At 35.7% G+C, this 19,999-nt stretch overlaps 1 pseudogene; it reads left to right on the top strand.

The window, feature by feature from the left end:
* Nucleotides 1-78: 78 nt before the first annotated feature.
* LOC117416784 (ATP-dependent DNA/RNA helicase DHX36-like) lies at nucleotides 79-19,611 on the top strand (annotated as a pseudogene).
* Nucleotides 19,612-19,999: the final 388 nt, after the last annotated feature.

Genomic DNA, 19,999 nt, shown 5'->3' on the forward strand with positions numbered 1-19,999 from the left:
AATGTTTTAAATAAAAGTTAATTAGAAGTAAATAAATAAATAGATAAACATTTTAAAGCACTGTCCTGGACCTAAAATGGCAGTTTGCTGGTTTTGAACTGGTCGCGCTGCATCGTGAGACGTATTGCTGGTTAAAGACCTGAGCAGCAGTGTTAAAGCAAGATTTCTGTGGAAAAGGATAGAACTGCTCTCTATGAATTGCCGCAGCCAATGTAATACCATTTCTTCCCTTATAACCTTTCGTTAGTTTACTTGGTCTGAGCAACTGAGCCTTTGTTTGATATCTATGGTACTGTATTTCTTTAGTGACCTACGTCACACATAAGTGGACGTGAACTGCAGCTCTTAATGACGAAATACAAACGCGTCGGGACGGATATGTTTTGATTCTGAATGGAGAATCCAAAGAACGTGACATTTTTACAAACCGTACATCATTATTAAATAATTTTTATGCAGTTTAGACTATGTTGTTAATTCGAATATATGTTTGTAAAAATATATTGTGTGTTGATTTACGAGAGTGAGCCAGCTGCACGTGTTTTTGTTGTGGATATAGAGTTGCTTTGAGTGAATACGCTGTCGTTTGGGTCTTGCCGAGAACGAAAATAGAAGAAAGAAAGAAATCTTGTTCATGTATTTTATTTATGCGTTTGTGTAACTCTCCAGCTGCAACTACAAAGGAATTGAGTTTGTATACGATATGAGTTACGGTTATGGGAACAGAAGCCGGTGCCAGTGGGGAGGTCGACAGAGATGGGGCCGAGGAGGATGGCGAGGGCAAGGTGGTTCTTCGAGCTCCGTGTCCTATCAAAACTCACCCGAGAGCCCCGGGACGATCAAGGTGCACCGCGGGGCCGTCACCCGGCCCATCTAAAAGGCCGGGAGATTGGTCTTTGCTTTGGTACTCCAAGAGAGGGGGGTCGGGGACGAAAAAAAAATAACAAGAGAGAAAAATGGTATGTTTACTTAAAAACAAATAACGTTGTATTATTAAACACTTTATTTTTACAATCGCTGTCAGCCGAACGCACGTCACTCGAAACTTAAAGGTCACTTGCGCAGCAAAACAAGTCTGCGTTTAAGAACTAAAAAATAAAATAATCTAGAAAAGCCAACACATGCACGTTTATATTTTACTATACTTCATGCTTGCTATATATTTATAGCAAGAAAAAGAAAACAAAAAAAATAGTGCAACGCAGATCTACATTATACACCCTACCGTTTTAACTTAGTTAAGTGCTCTGTTCTAATGCGTTTTTGATTGTGCTCTCTGATTAGAGAGCTGTGGTTCATATGGACGAATCTAGAGAACACATTCAAGCTTCTGAGCTCTGTCCAGTCTAAGAGGACTGAAAGAGAATTATCCCCTTTAACATCCCAGACTTCTCGAACTTACAAGGAGAGCCAAAGCAGGTAAATGGCCAAGAAACCTGCCTTGTAGTGTTGTTGAATTTGTATTGCACATCTTAAATAATAATAATAATGCAAATTATGAAGAAACAAACTGCATATTGCAAGTTAACTGATTTTTTTTTTTAATAGTTCAGCAATGGTAGTCTTATCAGCCTTTTAAATCCTTCACTCCATAATAAAACAAGTTAGTGAAAATATTTAAACTGTGAGTGAGTGAGTGCAGCTTCAGTTCGATAGGTGATGATGATGTCAGTGAGGCCTGTATGATGAAAAACATTCACTATTTACCACCCACCATTCTTTGCTACAAATTTGTGCTTCACACTTCTGACATGGTATCCCATTGAGATATTCAGCGGATTTAAACGCTAACCTGATGCCAAACCTTATTTTTTGTGAAGTTTATATAATTAAAAGGATGCCGTGAGTGTATGTACATATGTGTGTGTGTGTGTGTGTGTGTGTATGTATGTACGCTTAAAAATAATAAATATGTATTTGTGCTCGTGGTATGATTAATCAAATATATTGATTGTACTGCTTTTTCAGGATCTTCCATACTGGCAGTTTTAATCAGAAGGACACTAAACCAGTCAATGACAGAGACCTAGACTTCTTGTTCCAAGACACTGTTCGGAATTCAAGTCTAGATCAAGAACTCAAAAGTGACCTTCAGAAAAAGAAAACTGATCCTAAGTACTTGGAAATGAGGGTAAACCCTTTGGTATTAGTTTGTATCACTGTTAAAAGATGAAAAAAAAAATCAGAAACAAAGAGTCTAATGACATTAACATTATTGAGTAGAATGGCTAGAATTGATTAGAAGCAGAAATTATGAAACTTTATTTTAAAATATGCCTATAATTATCAGCCCGAAGAGGTGGTTAATTTGAATTTAGACTGTGGTAATATATATATATATAATATATATATATATATATATATATATATATATATATATATATATATATTGTAGAGGTTCAGGGAGAAACTTCCATCATACAACTTGAAAAAGGTAAGAATATTCAAATAGGTGTTATAAAATTATATACAAAAAAATACATACATGTAGTAACAAACAGCATACTTTGGCACATGCCAATTAGAGGGGACAACTGAACACTTTGGTCCGTCTGTCAAACCTCCATAGAGTGCATATTATTTGTGGTGATCTACTTTTTCATAATATTGATGGCTCTGATTTTTAATTTACAACTTGTGCAGGTAAAGACTGTTGGTAACATACTTGTTTAATAATTTTAACTTTCAAGTATGTTGGTCAAAACTTGCATTTATTTTATATGGGTACTGTAGAAAATGTCCGAAACAGCTTCAGGAACAAATGCTCCTACCTGAATCTCCTGAAGTAGCTCCAAAAAGATCATTTTTGTTATGTTGCTGCAGAAGTAACATTAATAAATCATTTGAACATGCTTGTCATCCTTTTGTATTAAGAAGCCTTACACTTACAGCAGGACATACATGGCATCTGAAATTCATCTGTAGTATACACTAAGGCACACATTATCTACAATTTGGCAACCCAGTCTTTGATACTGAAATGCACTGAAGTTGATAGCAGAGCCAGTGAGATGATTTTAATGGTATCAACAGGGAATGCACTCATCAGGTTTCATTTAAGATGCACTGACAAGCAAACAGTGGAAAGAGCCTGCCATTATCTGTATCCCACATAGTTAATGGTCTAAATAGCGCTCACAACAGGCACCAGAGTGTAGGAATTAAAATGTTTCATTTTCTAAAACTGTCAACTGCAGAGTGAAGTGTTTAGGGAGATACGCTGCGTTATAACAGTACATTATAACGGTACTCCAGATATTTTAATTTATTAAGAGTTAACAATAAAGTAGGTTAGCTTTCTGGGATATAGTTTTTAAATAAATTTGATTGTATTTGTGTAAGTATATTCAAACTTGAATTTTCTATCAAAAGTAGCTGTGTACATTGTTTGCAATACTGTAAATGAACAAGCACTTCCATTGGTGAACAGTGTTTTATTTTGTTTGTGTGTTTCATCCTGGTTGATTTGATAAAAAGTAACCAGGTGGTGGTAGTTGGCGGAGAGACAACGCAAGTTACCCAGTTCATTCTGGATGACTATCGAGAAGCAAATGGGATCTCTCTCCAGAATAGTCTGCACACAGCCACTGAGTCAGTCAGTGCCATTTCTGTAAGTCACAGATGATGCTCCGTTTATTGAGATTTACTGTTTATTGAGTTTTTACAATAAACAGTAAACTTACACCCAGATTTGTTATGGGTGTAAGTAAGGTTTTAATAAGTTAGTGATACATGTTATGCATGCAAGTATTTTGCATATTTAAACCGGTAATATAATAACGATAATATGAATGCAATGTTTGATACATGTATGCAAATAAATGTATGTCTAGTTTTGCCAAAAAAGGTAACACACCTAATTGTTTCTGTTCTGATTTCTGTGTCATTGTGCAGTAAGTATCCATCTGCATCAGTACACTGCCACACATAGCTTTTATAACTCCTGTTTAAGCCTCTTTATTGTTCCTTTTTGTTTTCTATCAGTATTGGAGAGATTATAGTTACAGGGGCTTAATCTACCTTGTATGATTGTTGTCATTTTTTTTAAGTAGCAGAAAGAGTGGCTTCAGAAAGGGCTGAGGCTTGTGGAGATGGGAACTCCTGTGGGTACCAAATTAGACTACAGTGGCAAGGTTTTTATTGTGTGCAGTTTTACAGCATTGTGTTCATTTTAAATGGTAAGACTGGAGGTACTAGAAAGAGTTACGACTTGAATTTAGTACTGTACACACAAATATACAGATATTGGCCTATGTGTTTAAATAGTAGTACATGTGCAGTGCAAGGGTTTTTACATATTCAATAGTTACTGAAATTTGTTTTAATTTTTTTTTTACAAAGACTAAAATATTGTATATATGCAGTACACAGAAATACTGCACCAACTAGTATATATATATATAAAAAAATAATGGCACTTCTTTATTGGAGGGTTTCTTGCACGCATCCCACAAATAATACAGGTTTATTCTTAAAGTTGAAACCGTATCCATCAGCCCTAACCGATGCCATACTGTGAGGACACTTATATTGCAGTTTTGCGGCCTCTCTCCCACGCGTTAGGGTTACTCTTTCACGTCTTAAAAGGCTGTTTATTAAAGATATTTTGTTGTGTAATACAAATTCAGGGCAAAGGCATTAATTGGCATGGTAATTTTGGTATTCAGTTACAGGGGATTTCAATACCTTTAGACGTAGGCAGATGGCTGTTTATTATTCTTAGTAGGCTAGTAGGCCTGCTTGCTGTTCCTAGAAAGGGCACCTTTCAATATTTTATGAGCAGTAAGTGTCGGTAAACATGTGAGGGAAAGTAATTTGCACATCATCAGACCTTTGCATGTGTTGGTGTTCTCAGCTACCCAGTGTTACATTTAATCTTTTAACGCAGTTGAAATGCATATCAGGTGTGATACAGTGAATATTTCTTATTTATTTAAAGCCATAAGTGCATTCCTTCTTTCCTAAACTTTCAGATTGAAATTCAGTTTCTTATTAGACACATGGTGCTTCCTTTGGATAACATATAGGTACATTTGAGTTCTGTATAATATTGGCCAGTAATACATGTCCTATTAATAGGAGCCAGTACATTATCCTGTATTTTTAAATGCTCTTAAGTATGACACAGTTATTTAAAATAATCATTTTATTGTGTAGGCATGTGTTTAATAGTATATCAGGTTATTGGTATGGCTTTATTTTTATAAGCTCCTGGCATTAATCCATTAAGACTGAACAATAACCCATACTTGTCTTGTTTTCTACATTTTAAAAAATATATACTATAGTGCATAGTGGTTATGTTGCTAACCTCATTCTCATGTTTCACAGCCGGTTACCAAGGAAACAAGGCTCTATCTTGTATTGTACCACAGGCATCATCCTGCAGTGGCTACGATCAGATCCGTAAGTGCAGAACTTGTTTGTCTTTTACCAGAAACATCGTATCTATGTTTGCTTAGGCCTTAAATTGATACCCATTGTACATATCTGCATTCTTTGAGCTGTTCCCTCAGTCAATGAAAAATAAATAGATTCCTCTCCAAAACTATGGGTTAAACTGCTGTTCTGGAAAGTTGTGTACATCTTAAGGACGTGTTAAGATAGCCTATCACTTTTGTCACTGATCTTACTTAAAACCTTTAAATTCATTTGTGTTCTGTTTCAACTCTTACCAGGCACCTGTCTACCATCAGCCACATTGTTTTGGATGAAATTCACGAGAGGAACCTTCAGTCTGATGTTCTGATAACAATAATGAAAGATCTTCTGAAATTCCGAGATGACCTGAAAATCATCATCATGAGTGCTACATTAAATGCTGAGAAGTTTTCAAAATATTTCTGTGGGTATTCTTATATAACAAAGACTAAAACATTTGTCAGCTGGCTTTACTAGTAAACCGTATCTTCTTGTAGTTGTCTTTTTATTGATGTATTTTTTAAAATATTAATTGAAGCATTTATCAGGAGACACCTGACCCTTTTTTAAATGTGTATTCAACAATTCACAGTTGCAATATGGGCAAAAAAAAGCCTAAAGCTGTTGGTGTATTTTGCCTAATTTTGAATGTTAAGTTTTATTCAGAATTTCATACTGAATGTGTGTGTGTTTTTTTTTTTTTAAACAAACACTTAAAGCATATATAATATCTCAAGTTTCTGATAGTTGTTAGATTTCGGGTTGCCATTGTTTTTATAGCCAACTAATTAGTGAGCAGTGGTATCTCATTATCCTGCTTTTAAAATCTTGTTCCTGGGGCAATCAGGGAGAAATCATGTACTGTTAGAATTGTCTTCGGTCCATCTAGTTGCGAGGATATGTTCAGTCTTATTGGACTTTGTATTTTGTTCTGTATATAGGATATCTATTTCAGATATTCAAACTTGCTGGGTTGCAAAATAAATAAATAAATAAATATAAGTTGAGGTATACGGTATAATATTTTAAATTTATCAATAATAAACTTAATTTCAACTTTTTTTTTTTTTTTTTTAACAGATATCTACATGTTTGCATTGTCTTTCCAGATTACTGTCCAATGATGCACATCTCTGGTTTCACCTATCGTGAGAGAGTACCTCTTGGAAGATGTGATCGAGATTTTACAGTTAGCTGCCTTTCACTTTGGCAAAAGATGACTTTGTATCTAGTGCATTTAATGATTCTCTGAATGTTGAAGACTTCCCTATTTTATGATGTAAGCATATATATGATGTATTTAGAAGTGTGTACGTATGTGACTATTAAAGTTAGGGTAAATTGAAGTAGACTAGGTTATATTACTTATTTATTGATTTGCTTTGTTTGTTTGAATAGCTACTGTCCCCAAAATCAAGATGGCAGACCGAAGTGGAAGAAGCACTTCATGCAAGGTCAAATAGCTCGACCGGAGAAGGAGCTGAAAGAGGAGGAGTACAGAGAAAGCTGGCCCAGTTACGCAAGAAGCCTCCGTGACAGGTATTGTTTTGTTTGTTTGTTGTTTGTTTATACTGTTTCTGTACCAGCATCTACATTTTAAATGTGTTTTAAATACATTGCAGTTTAGTCCCTGGCAGCAGGGACTAAACTGTTGAACTTTCTAATTTTGCAGTAACGGCTGCTTCACAGCCAAGTCCTGCCAGTCCTGTAGAAAACAGTCTCCCTGCCCTGCAGTCTGTCGGCTGCAGTGTGGTGCTGTGGGCCTGTGGAGAAGAATGGTGTGAACACCAGGGACCTGGCATTTCAATTTGAACTTTTTTTTTGTTTGGTTTGAATAGAAATCCTTTCAGCAGGAAAGGCATGCCAAGATGGTGTTTCTAAAAACACCTTTTATTTTAATATTTTTTCATCCCATCTTATATAACACTATATATTATTGCCAGGTCCCAATTGCAATTTTTACCTTATGATTTTGGTTTAGCCATATTGACACTAAATGTTGTACATGTAATCTATTTTATCATCCATAAATATTAAAAACTAATTGGTGCTTAATCTACAAATACAAATACTAAATTCAATGAGAAATGTTTTGGGAAAAATCTTTTTCCCAAATTTTTTTAAAGACATTGTCTAAATGTTTACTATTGGTTTATTTATTTTCTTTAAGTATTTCTGTGTACTATATTGTATAAGAACCCAGCAATAACCTTTTAATAAAAATTCAAATTGTGTTTGTGTTTTCTGTAGGTATTCAGATAGCACGATTGATGCATTAGAGATCATGGATAACGATGATAAAATTGACCTGTCGCTGATTGTAGCATTGATCAGGCACATTGTCCTGAAAGAAGAGGTGAGGAAATATCTGAATCAGTTGATGTGTGTGTGTGTGTATATGTGTTTGTGTATATGTGTGTGTGTGTGTGTATGTGTGTGTATATATATATATATATATATATATATATATATATATATATATATATATATATATATACTGTTAAGGTTCAAATTGCAAGTGAATTTAATGAATGATAATAAAGTAAATTAAGTCAATATTAAAGAATCTTAAATATAATTATTTTAGATAATACAGGAATGGTGAATTAAACTGGGTAGATAATGAACTGCAAAAAATAACATATTTTTAAGGAAAAGGTGTTTCAATGGGGTATGCGTTTTATTTAATTTTTTAGCCACTGTCAGAGTCGAAGATTATTTGTCTCGTTTGCTTGGTTGGTGCTGCCGTTGGTGGAGGATGATTGTAAATCTTCACAGACAGATTTGCTAAGTGCCTAAAAAATTGTGAGTGTTGTCGAGTGATTTAAAACAAGACATTTTGTTTGAAAGTGGTCATGGTGTACACGAGTCAAATATGGGTCAAAGGTCAAGTATAATCATTTAGACGAATATGCCATTTTGATGTCACTACTGCAGTATTATGTCTATTTTTTCGAATGGCTCAGGATGCAGATATTACCGGTGGATTAGTAACATTTTTAGAACAGTCAAAATGAATATGCAAAATGTACGTCATGTGGGTAAAAAAAAGGCAACATTTAAGCCATCAGTTGTTTTTTTTTTCCCAGCAAGAACAATATAGTACTGTGTGTGAAATGGTCTAATTAAACAGAACTAAGAATGTAAGTAATGCATTCACAGAGTAATTGGATATTCTGCTTGGTGACAAAAGTAACCCTAATGAATCTAGTTTAGTCTGTAATTAAACCAAATCATATGCACTCATCTCGAGGTGGTTATGGCTGTTCTTGTACAGCAGATGCTTTAATTAAATGCTTTCAGTGTAATTTTAGACATGGCTACGACAGTTCGTTTTTAATTTCTATGTGTATTCAGATTTCAGTTGTGCTGTGAATGTGACATGTGAAAGGGGTTTATTCAGCTATGTGGCCAAGTAATGTTATGAGAGTAGAGATGGCTGTTAAGAAAAAAAAAATTCTGCCTTCTGCACTGTCCTTTTTGTACTTTTTTTTAAGAATAGATGATAATATAATTCTTCGGCATGTAGTGCTAACTGATTTATAATGTCTACCTGTTTCCTATTTGTAAAGGACCCTTATTCTGCAGACTGCAAATCTCTAAGCTTTGGATGCAAATAATTTGGAGGCCTGTGATTAATTTAATTTTTAGTTGATTTTAAAGACTGGAGTGACAAAATGAGGACAAACTACATGCAGATAATTTTTTTAAATAAATCAATTTTACAGGATGGAGCCATACTGGTTTTCCTGCCAGGCTGGGACAATATCAGTGGTTTGAATGATCTCTTTGATGGCTCAGCAGATGTTTAAGTCAGGTAATAATGAGTGTAATGGACATTTAAGTGTCTTTGTATACTCTGTTATTGATGCCTTGCTATCTGATCTTAAACTTGTCGGGTCAATTGCAGTGTACCAAATGTAGTCCACTTGATGTGTCTAACTAGTGGATTAAGCAGGTTTAGTCCACTTGATTTAGTCCACTTGATTGGACTAAAGTTAGTACACCTTCAGAGCAGCAGTGTGGAGTAGTGGTTAGGGCTCTCGACTCTTGACCGGAGGGTTGTGGGTTCAATCCCCAGTGGGGGACACTGCTGTTGTACCCTTGAGCAAGGTGCTTTACCTAGATTGCTCCAGTAATAACCCAACTGTATAAATGGGTAATTGTATGTAAAAATAATGTGATATCTGTATAATGTGAAATAATGTATAATGTGATATGTTGTAACAATTGTAAGTCGCCCTGGATAAGGGCGTCTGCTAAGAAATAAATAATAATAATAATAATAATAAATCCCGATTGCCATGTACCAGAAGTTAATCATCACAGGTAGATCCTCTGCTAAATCAGGCTAAACAAGATCCCGATTGATCCGCCAGTTTGAAATGTGCCCGAAAAAGACATGACATTTATTTTTACTTAAATATGTTTGATGTAGTAAATGTCATTCTTTTTGTACAGGGATCCCTTTATATATTTATCTGACACTGAATTGCATGTCAGATTAGTAAAGAAGGGTTTATGCAGCTATGGCCAAATGCTTTGCATCCCCTAGAATTTTAGGGTTGACACAATTCTAAAAACAAAAACAAAAAAACTATATGAACATAATTTTATGCATTTTATTTAACATCATGTAATCAAAGACACTACAAAATGATATCGCAAAAGTCGATATGTTTGATTTTGAAATGTCAAATTTTTGAATTTGTCTGTTTTTTGTTAAGTACAAGGAAAACTACCAAGCGCTGTGTCATTTTAATATATTAATGTAACATTATTCAGCAGGTTTCATTCGACTTCATGAAGCAAAATGTGTTAATTCTATAGGGTAATGCAAAACATTTGGCCATCGCTGTAGGTTAGTCCTCATTATCGGTCTAACTTGTTCCACTTAACTAAATTAATATTTTATTTATTTGTTGCTTTTTCAGACAACTTTGTCATCATTCTGCTACATTCGCTGATGCCTACTGTCAACCAGACTCAGGTAAACCCCCAATGGGGACAATGTGCCTTAGCAATTGACTTTAAAAGAATTCCCCCCAATTGCCTATTGACCTGGTTAAAAAGAAAATATATATATATATATATATATAATTATAATTGTTTTATTTTTGTTTTAGGTTTTTAAGAAACCACCTCCAGGTGTTTGTAAAATTGTGATTGCTACCAATATTGCTGAGACAAGCTAAAGAGAATATATAGATTAATTTCTTGGCGGTTAAAATTTCTATACCTATTTCAAAATAAATCTTCTGCCACTTGCAGTGCTTCCTCTATTTTAGTTAAGAAGAATTGTTGCTTTATTATCATATACTCTAATAGTCGTTTATGATCCAGTGCTAATTTCCATAACATTGCTTGTGTAGAACATTATTATTATTATTATTTATTTCTTAGCAGACGCCCTTATCCAGGGCGACTTACAATTGTTACAAGATATCGCATTATTTTTTCATACAATTACCCATTTATACAGTTGGGTTTTTACTGGAGCAATCTAGGTAAAGTACCTTGCTCAAGGGTACAACAGCAGTGTTCCCGACCGGGGATTGAACCTATGACCCTCCGGTCAAGAGGCCAGAGCCCTAACCACTCCTCCACACTGTTGCTATATTGTTCTATACATGTTTAACTAGTTGTAAAGCACTGATGTAGAGACACATTAGTAATGTATAGAACTGCTTTGCCTATACTGTAGCTGCCAATTTTAATGAGAGAATTCTCTGTTAAATGCATTAAGCACAATACAAAGATTTGAACTGTGCTGCTCAGTTCAACAACAAAAGACTGCTGTAATGTAAATCGGTAACAGTGAAATGTGTTGAGGGAGCAGCTTGGTACCAGTGTGTAGCACTTCTCCACACAAATCTTGAGCATTTCCAAAGGCAGTTAATATTGACATTTTATACTATTGTGAAGTGATTTTATTTTTCTTAAAAGCATTTGTGTGACATGAGGGTCCTTTTGTAGTCTAATGTTGCAGATAACCAAATTTTGTACATTGCTTAAAAAGGACTCAGTCCTTGTACACTGATAATTAATCTAACAACCTGCTTTGTCTGCCAATGACCTGTTTAAAATGTGTATCCCTGTAGCATCACCATAGATGATGTTGTTCATGTAATAGATGGAGGAAAGATCAAGGAGGCTCACTTTGACACACAAAACAATATCCGCACCATGACCGCTGAGTGGGTCAGCCTGGCCAATGCCAAACAGAGGAAAGGTTGTGCTGGAAGGTGGGCTTATTTTGCATCCCTTTCTATTAGAAAGTCACTGATCTGAAATACTTGTTTTCCAATGATCTGATAGAAATACTGGGAGTGGGGGGTGCCTGTTATTTGTAATGATCCCGTTCCAAGCAGCAGATTGTGGTGGCAGCTTTGCTAGGGTCGTATATTAACACATAACATGACGCAGATAATATGAGATGAAATTTCACAGATGGGTCTAGTTGTCAACTCAGCCACCTGTATCAGCTCCCTTTATTTTTATTTTTTTTATCGCATTGCTTTTCTGCATGGTGCAGCCTGGTCAGTGTTACCATCTGTATAATGGATTGAGAGCCAGCCTCCTGGGTAATTATCAGTTGCCAGAAATTATGAGGACTCCATTGGAGGAACTCTGTTTGCAAATAAAGGTATTGTATATGATGATTATGCTTTTTACTGTGTTTCAGAGAGGCTAAACATATGGGTTATAGTGGAACCATTGCACTGGCTTGCCTCACTAAATTGCTTTTACGGGTGTGTTTGACTACTCTGCACTGCTACAAGTCTAGGTCCCAGAAAGAGAATAATGGTATTTATAGTTACCAGTTGGGTTTGAATGCATCCTGAACTGTGACAAACAAGAAAAGGGATGGCAGACTAGATTTAACAGCAAGTGTGCAAGTTACTTGCAGGAAGTTTGCTATTGCTGCAGTCCCAACACTACCAGCAGATGGTGCAGTTTGGTAGTGTTTTCTGTGGAGAATTGTAATGCAAAAAGGAAATCGGAGGGGAGGGGGAGGGGTACCAAAGTCTAATTAAATGTCAACATTGAGTAGATAAGAACATTTATAACAAAGAGAACCTTCAGCCCCTCAATGCTCATCTGGTTCCTAGTAGCTGATTGATCCCAAAACGTTGTCAAGTTGGCTCTTAAAGGATCCAAGTGATTCAGCATCAGCATCACTAGGTAACCAATTCCATGCCATCAACACTCTCTCCACTTAATTTCCAATGGTGTCCTCTGGTCCTGCTTTCTGTACTGTGCTTAAAGTATTGGTTTGGGTTAACTTTGTCAACTCCTTTTGAAGATTTTAAAGGGCTCTGTCATGCCATCCCCCAATTCTTATTTGTTCTGTGCTTAATAGATTCAGTTCTTCATGTCCCAATCACTGATTGCTGATTGTTCTTTTTGTCAGATATTAAAGCTTGGCAGAATTGCCTCATTTCTCAGGGATGCAAAAAAGAAAAGCTTGCAGATACAAAGAGGAAAGAGTTGGCAAAGAACTCTAAAAGTGACCATTTGACTGTAGTGAATGCATTTTGGGTATGATCTATAGTTAAATCCACACGTGTGTGTATGTGTGTGTGTGTGTATATATATATATATATATATATATATATATATATATATATATATATACACAGTATGTATAAAATGAAAGAACTTTCATATTCTATATACCTTTTGAAAGTATTCTTTTTGAAGTATTCTTGTAAAATATATTACTTTTGGTAAGCTGACTGCAGGAATCCTAATGCCCTTTTGAATATAGTGTGTGCTTTTAAAATGATTATTTTTTTCAGGGCTGGGAGGAAGCAAAACGACATGGTTACAAAGCTGAGCGTGATTACTGCTGGGAGCACTTTCTGTCTTCAAACACCCTCCAGGTAGCCACATTTAATACTGTTAAATGACAGCTTTCATCCAGTTTACTTTCAGAAAATAATTCTCTTGTACAGAGTACCATTGCAATAATGGTAATTCGATTTTGCAATATAAATTGGATTAGCGATTATTTTGTTAGTCTTTTTCAATCTGGCAGAGAGTCCAGTGTCATGAGTTCATAATCTATTATTGTTGAATGCTGTGTTCCCAGATGCTGCACAACATGAAAGCACAGTTTGCAGAACACCTGCTGGCTGCCGGATTCGTTGGCAGCAAAAACCCCAAAGACCCCAATTCCAATATCAACTCAGGTATACTTAGAGAAGTCTCTGTTGTTCAGTCTGACAAGCTTTTTGTCTTTTCAAAAGGATTCACTTTTTAAATTCTATCTACAGACAATGAGAAGTTAATAAAAGCTGTCATCTGTGCTGGATTGTACCCCAAAGTTGCCAAGATATGACCAAGTTTCAGAAGAAGAGAAAAATGTAAGGCTGGCACTGTAAATCATTTTTTTACAGAATTGCAATTACATTCAACCATTGACTACATAGAATAACTCATGAAAATAAACTTTAGTCTGTACAAATTAAAATTAATCGCAGGATAGTTTCTTTTTCCCCCCAGAGTGACAGATGGTCAGTTTTCTTTTAATTTATTTTAATTTTTTTATATAATGACATATCAAGTGAAAATGAATATTTACATTTCTCTCATTGAATTCAAGCCAGTAAAAGTGGATGGTCTTATTTAAAATCCCTTAAGATTCTGACCACCAGGGTTTTCAACGGGTGGGGTTTGGCTTTCCCTGTGAGAATCTGAGATGCAGTATTTTGCTCTGGTTAAGCCAGCACAGGCTGCTGATAAAGGAGCTGGTCGTGATAGGCAGCAGCTGTTCAGAGCATGCATGATTAGGCAGTGCCACTGTAAGTGCTTTGTGATGAAGCAATTGATTAAATAGGGAACAAATTAATCCTATTTTAAATTCTGAATTTTTACAGAACTGCCCATCAGTTTTCAGTGGTCTCTTACTGTCTTTTTTACCTGTATATTTTGGCATTTATCATGTGAATCAGTTTTACAGCTGCATTGTCATTGTACAGTAATTTATTACTAATTTGTTTTTGTAAATGTAGGGTGAAGGTTTACACAAAACTAGATGGCAAAGTTAGCATCCACCCCAAGTCAGTAAATGCAGAAGCAGCAGCTGGCTTATCTATCACCTGAAGATGAAAACAAGCAGTGTAAGTTGGAAATATTATTCAAGTTAGAAGTTGCAGTGGCACCTGCCATTATTACATTGCACTTAACACTAGAAGCCCTGCAGCAGTCATTTTGGCGGTTTTTGGTTTTAAAATGTTCTCCATTTGTGTAACACGCATGGGGCTGTGCGTTCATGTATCTTTTTGTCTGTATGTATTAAATATTCTCACAAAGCATGAAATGCAGGAGTGCAGAAATAAAGGAGATAATACATTATACCTAAAAGCCCCAGGACCAGTCACATTGACGGCCACACAGAAAACAATTGTATTTTGATTATACAGAACAGTATTCTGCTTTTATTATATTTATTTACCAGTCCACAATGTGTTTAGCTGTAATTAGATTAGTCTCTCCTCTCTGCCTGAGTCTATTGTTTTTCAATCAGCCTTTTCAAAGGCTGGCGCTAGCTTGCCAGGTGTGCTTTTTCGTCAGTCAGTTAGCATGGGCACTAGTGAAAAAAAATACCACAGACCGTGGAGTTTTACAACGCAACAAAATATGAAGTTAATGGCACAGAAGTATTCCGTGAAAGCTGGCTCCTATCGGTGGTCTGTTCAGGTGTTTTACAATGTATTGGACCTAGCAGCCATCAACTCCTGGGTACTTTACAAAGAATGCATGGAGAAAAATTTACCAATGTATATTTTACAGTTAGCACAGGAACTTCGCAAGAAGCATTTGTAGCAGAGGGAGACTGCCAAGCGTGTACCCAAGGCTGAAGCTGGCAATCCCACTGAGAGCCGCAAGAGATGCCAATGCCCGGTTGGCAAGTGCAATAAAAATAAAACTTCGGACAGCTGTGTCCTGTGTGGAAAGTGCACTGCACGTGTGGATTAGCGCATTACCTGTGCTGATTGTGAACAGCCTTAGACTCAAGCTAAAGAAATACCATTTTGTGAAAAAAAAAAAAAAAAAGTTGAAAAAAATAAATAAATTAGACTTTAACTTGTTGTGATGCTGCGCTTCTGTAAATTTTTTTCTAAGTTTTTACATTGTTCAGTTGCTTTTTCGCATCTGATAATAAACCGATTTCTGTTAGTTAAAAATCTATTGCTATCGTTTCAGTTTTATAAATATGTATGTTGTAAACCGATGTCTGTTCAGATGTTTATTTACATTTTCTTGTTTTGATTTGTAAAATGTTCATGTTCACATATATATATATATATATATATATATATATATATATATATATGCATATATATATATATATATATATATGCATATATATATATATATATATATATATATATATATATGCATATATGCTTTGGTTGTTCACATGTTGTTTGTGTCGCACTCAGTAGAAAAAAAAAACGAATTACATCTGACTGTTCCTCCTTTCGTTATACTATTTACAGTATTTTGAATACAGCTGTCAAAGACTACTGCGGGTCTTCTAGTGTTAAATCTACAGTCTATTATGTAGCTTGTCTAATGTTCAGTGGAGAGATTGGTTGTCCTTTTATTACATTAATGGTAAATAGAGATGCTTTTTGCTTTTAAATGTAGGATTTCAGTGTAATAGCTTTCTCCCTCGAGAAATGGGGGGAATAGCAATTTGCTGCAGTCCTATTTTAAAAGCTGATTGTTACAGGAAAGTTCTCCCATGTAATAACTGTAAACTGGTCCTTTTTCCTCGCCAGTGGTGGTTCTTGCAGTGCTTGATTGTTTTCGTACTGTAGTTCCATGCTGAGAAAACTCACATGAGGTTTATAACTGCACACTGCTTGTGAGCTTTGGACAAATGTATTCGCATTACACTGGGTCAAGATTGTGTTTGAGCTCCTAATCTGTAGTTTTGGATGAATGTTGAGTACAGAATCACAAGATCAGTTATGAAAAAGTTTATTGTTAAGCCCTTAAACAATGGGATGCTAACTGTACTGCTTTGTGTTTGAGACTGAAGCCATATTCACAATATGAATAGAAAGGTTTTGTAAAGGGGGCCAATTACTCTTAAAGACATACATTAACAGGATTTCAATACAGGAATTACTTTCTTGCACAGAGGCTTTAGTAAGAAATGTAGCATTTGGACCAGGTGGTTATTGTGGTTATTGTGCTTGGAGTATATTTTTAGAGCTACAAGACCCACAGAACCTAAAAGAATTGGCTGACCTTCAGTTTGGCACCCTTGTCTAAAACTAAAGCTACAGTACAAGAGTTTGGTGCCACTACAAATGCCAAGTACATTGTTCAGACATCTAGCAAAAGATGTGTTGGCTTAATGCCTCCCTCCGTGCTTAGAAACTGTATCAAAAACCCAAGACTCCCCCTTAACAACCATGTAACCGCACTGAGGAATCTGAATTGGTCTTTGTGAGCTTCTTGCACAGTTCTCAGAGCCATCCCCGTAGGCTGGTCAGAGTTTATTAGAATAGTGCAAGTGGAAAAGGTTACGTGATTGGCTGGCATCCAGAAACGACCTGGGAAACCTTGTGCTCCAAGCTGAGTAATGGGAGTGTTAAGAAATGTCCTTACCAGATGTTTGTTCACAGATATTCCGGAATGACTGCACTGAAGTGACTCCCTATTCACTGCTGTTCTTTGGAGGTAATATCTCCATTTAGAAAGACCAGGACCAGGACACCATTGCTGTAGATGAATGGATTGTCTTTCAATCTCCTGCCAGGATAGCACATTTAGTAAAGGTGAGAGCCAAGAAAAGGACAAATAAGCACATACATTTTGGTTTGGCTTCTAAGCAGCACTTTTCCAAAAGAATGTATGTAAATGTTTGGTGAGCAATTACTAATTTATTAATTTTAACAGGATTTAAAGAGGGAACTTGATGCTCTTCTTCAAGAAAAGATTAAAAACCCTCAACCTGTGGACTGGAACAATACAAAATCAAAAGACTGTGTCGTCATATCAGCAATTATTGATCTAATAACTACACAGGAGAGTGGTGGTGTCAAAAACTTTGCTCCCTGTTTTTCTGGGGGTTACTATTAACTCGTTATGAGCATGTGTGTCACCAGACAGTTCTGAAATACTGAAACCAATTGTCATTTGTTTTGTATTACCAAGCAACAAGCATTGGGGACAACCCATCACCCACACATTGTCAACCTTTTTTTAGTCGTTACAAAATAAACAATCGTGAAAGCATCTTATTTGAATTCTAAAAAGAATGTTTTTTTAAAAAAAGAAGATATGTATGCTCCGTTATGTGGGTTCTCTTTCAATGTTATGTTTTTTTTTTACTATTTAAAAGTAGAATGGAGAGAACACTAATATGAAACATGTTCTAAGATATCAAGGAAGGTTAAACTGAGGGTTAGGTGGCTTGATCCTTGCTGTATTCATTTGTAATTAATATCTTCATCTATAAATGTTTTTTTTGTTTTTTTTTTGCCAATAATGTTAATTAAGAAATGAGTTAGTCATTAGTTAGTCTCTACTTTGTGCTTAAAGCTCTATGCATGGGCAGCTGAAAAACCTTCTGAATGTTCTCATGATCATGTTTGATGTGTGATGCATATCTTTCTCAGATACACCATTATGTTGTGCTAATATATTTAGCACTCCATTTTTATCCAGTTTAATCTTCCAGTGCAAAACATTAAAATGTGTTGTCTGCATGTTCTTGCAAAGTAACCAGATGTTCCTATTGTGTATAAAAGTTTGTCCTTTTAATCTTTATCCTTGCATAATTTCTTTGAAATGTCTGTGTGTATTATTATGCAGAGGTCTATAGTGCCTTTGATTTAAAAGTTGCTGCTTCAGCTGACTGCCAGGATAAGTGTTTTTTATTTTTAAATTTGCATCTAAATGGGTTGAACGACAAACCCTGGGGCATAGACGAAGAACTGCCCTTCAGCAGTCTGTTACACAAAATAAATCCTTGACATGTATTCCATAATAAGGTCATTCCAGCACAAGTGGACCAAAGAGGGATTGTTCAACCAATCATATCAATGACTTGCATCAACTAATTATTTTCTTGGAATGCTCTTGTTTTGACATGATACCGGTATTACTTGTCAAGGTCATTATGCACATGCAGAAAAATATGGTAAAAAGTCATCAAAATGGGCATTCATACAGACTTCAGACACATTCTCACCATGTGTGGCATGCATGGAGTTGCACAGCTCTTCCTGTTGAAGTTACAAGGACATGCTATGACCCCCCCCCCCCCCCCCCCCGCCTTTTTTGTCTTAATTAAAGTTATTGATACATGACCTGCATGTTATTCCATTCCATCCCCTTATCTGTACCTGCTATTAAACAGAATTACAAGGCATACCAAATATTATTACCAAATATTATTTCCATCTCTGCAGATAGCAGTTTGCATGTTTATTATAAATCTAGTTTACATTACAAACTACATAAACATTTTATTTACATCAATAATTATAATTTGGCAGTGTAAAAATCTCATATATAACTACACAGCCAACATTATTTAAAATCATCTATCTGCAATTAATGAATGTACTTGGTCAGGCACAAATTGTATTAATGCAAAGCAACACAAACCACCTGTAACCTTCATCAGCACATCAGTTAACCAATGTTATGTTATCAGCTGCTGCAGTTAAAATGCTAACTGTATTCAATTATCGATGTAGCACGCTTATTTTAAGATGAATTCTTTGATGTTCTTCGGGGCCAGCACAATTCTGCATTCTGTCCTGGCAGGAAATGTGTACTGCTTATAAGAAAGCAGCCATCAAGATCAATATCTCTGGCTTAAATCTGCTTCCTGGTAGGGCTGCTGTTCTTAGGAGCCCACTGGTGGTGTATGATTGATGGGCCGCTGCACGCTACCCACTGCTCTCTGTCAGCACTTACTGTTCCATCAGCAAAGCACTCTGTGAGCCCACAGCTCGCTGGCACGAAACAATATTTACTTTACTCCAACTGTCTCTCAGCAAGGGGTAGTAGGAGAGGTTCCTGAGAAGTCAAAGGAAGCAAAAAAATGTGTCCTCTGGTCAGAAAATAAAAAAGAAAAGCCCAACACCTTGAAAGAAAGTTTGTACTTGGCAATTAAAAAAAAAAAAAAAAAATTGTAATTATTACTGGTCATTGCATCATTGACAGATGAAAATTCAGATGTTATAGCGACCAACTCCTGCCTTCCTTCTCAATGCTTGACTCATGTTTCTCAGATAACTCATCCCTCACTTATAAGGACTATCTATCAGTCTGGGTGTTTCCTGCATCTCCACCCAGCCATTGTTTTACTTTAATTTGTATTATTTACAGTCTTTAAAACAACCCTAATAACCCCTTTGTTCTTAGTGATTACATTTGTTATTTGTAAATCTGCAGGTCCCTATTAGAATCCATTCATTTGTGAATCAGGCATCAGAAGCACTTGCTTACAGATACTGTATTTCATAAGTTTTCAGACACTCACCCAGATGTTCTATTAAACATTTTTACAAACAATATCTGTATTAAGGAAAAAAAAATG

The sequence above is a fragment of the Acipenser ruthenus genome, chromosome 12 (assembly GCF_902713425.1).
Source record: "Acipenser ruthenus chromosome 12, fAciRut3.2 maternal haplotype, whole genome shotgun sequence".
In the NCBI taxonomy this organism is placed as follows: Eukaryota; Metazoa; Chordata; class Actinopteri; order Acipenseriformes; family Acipenseridae; genus Acipenser; species Acipenser ruthenus.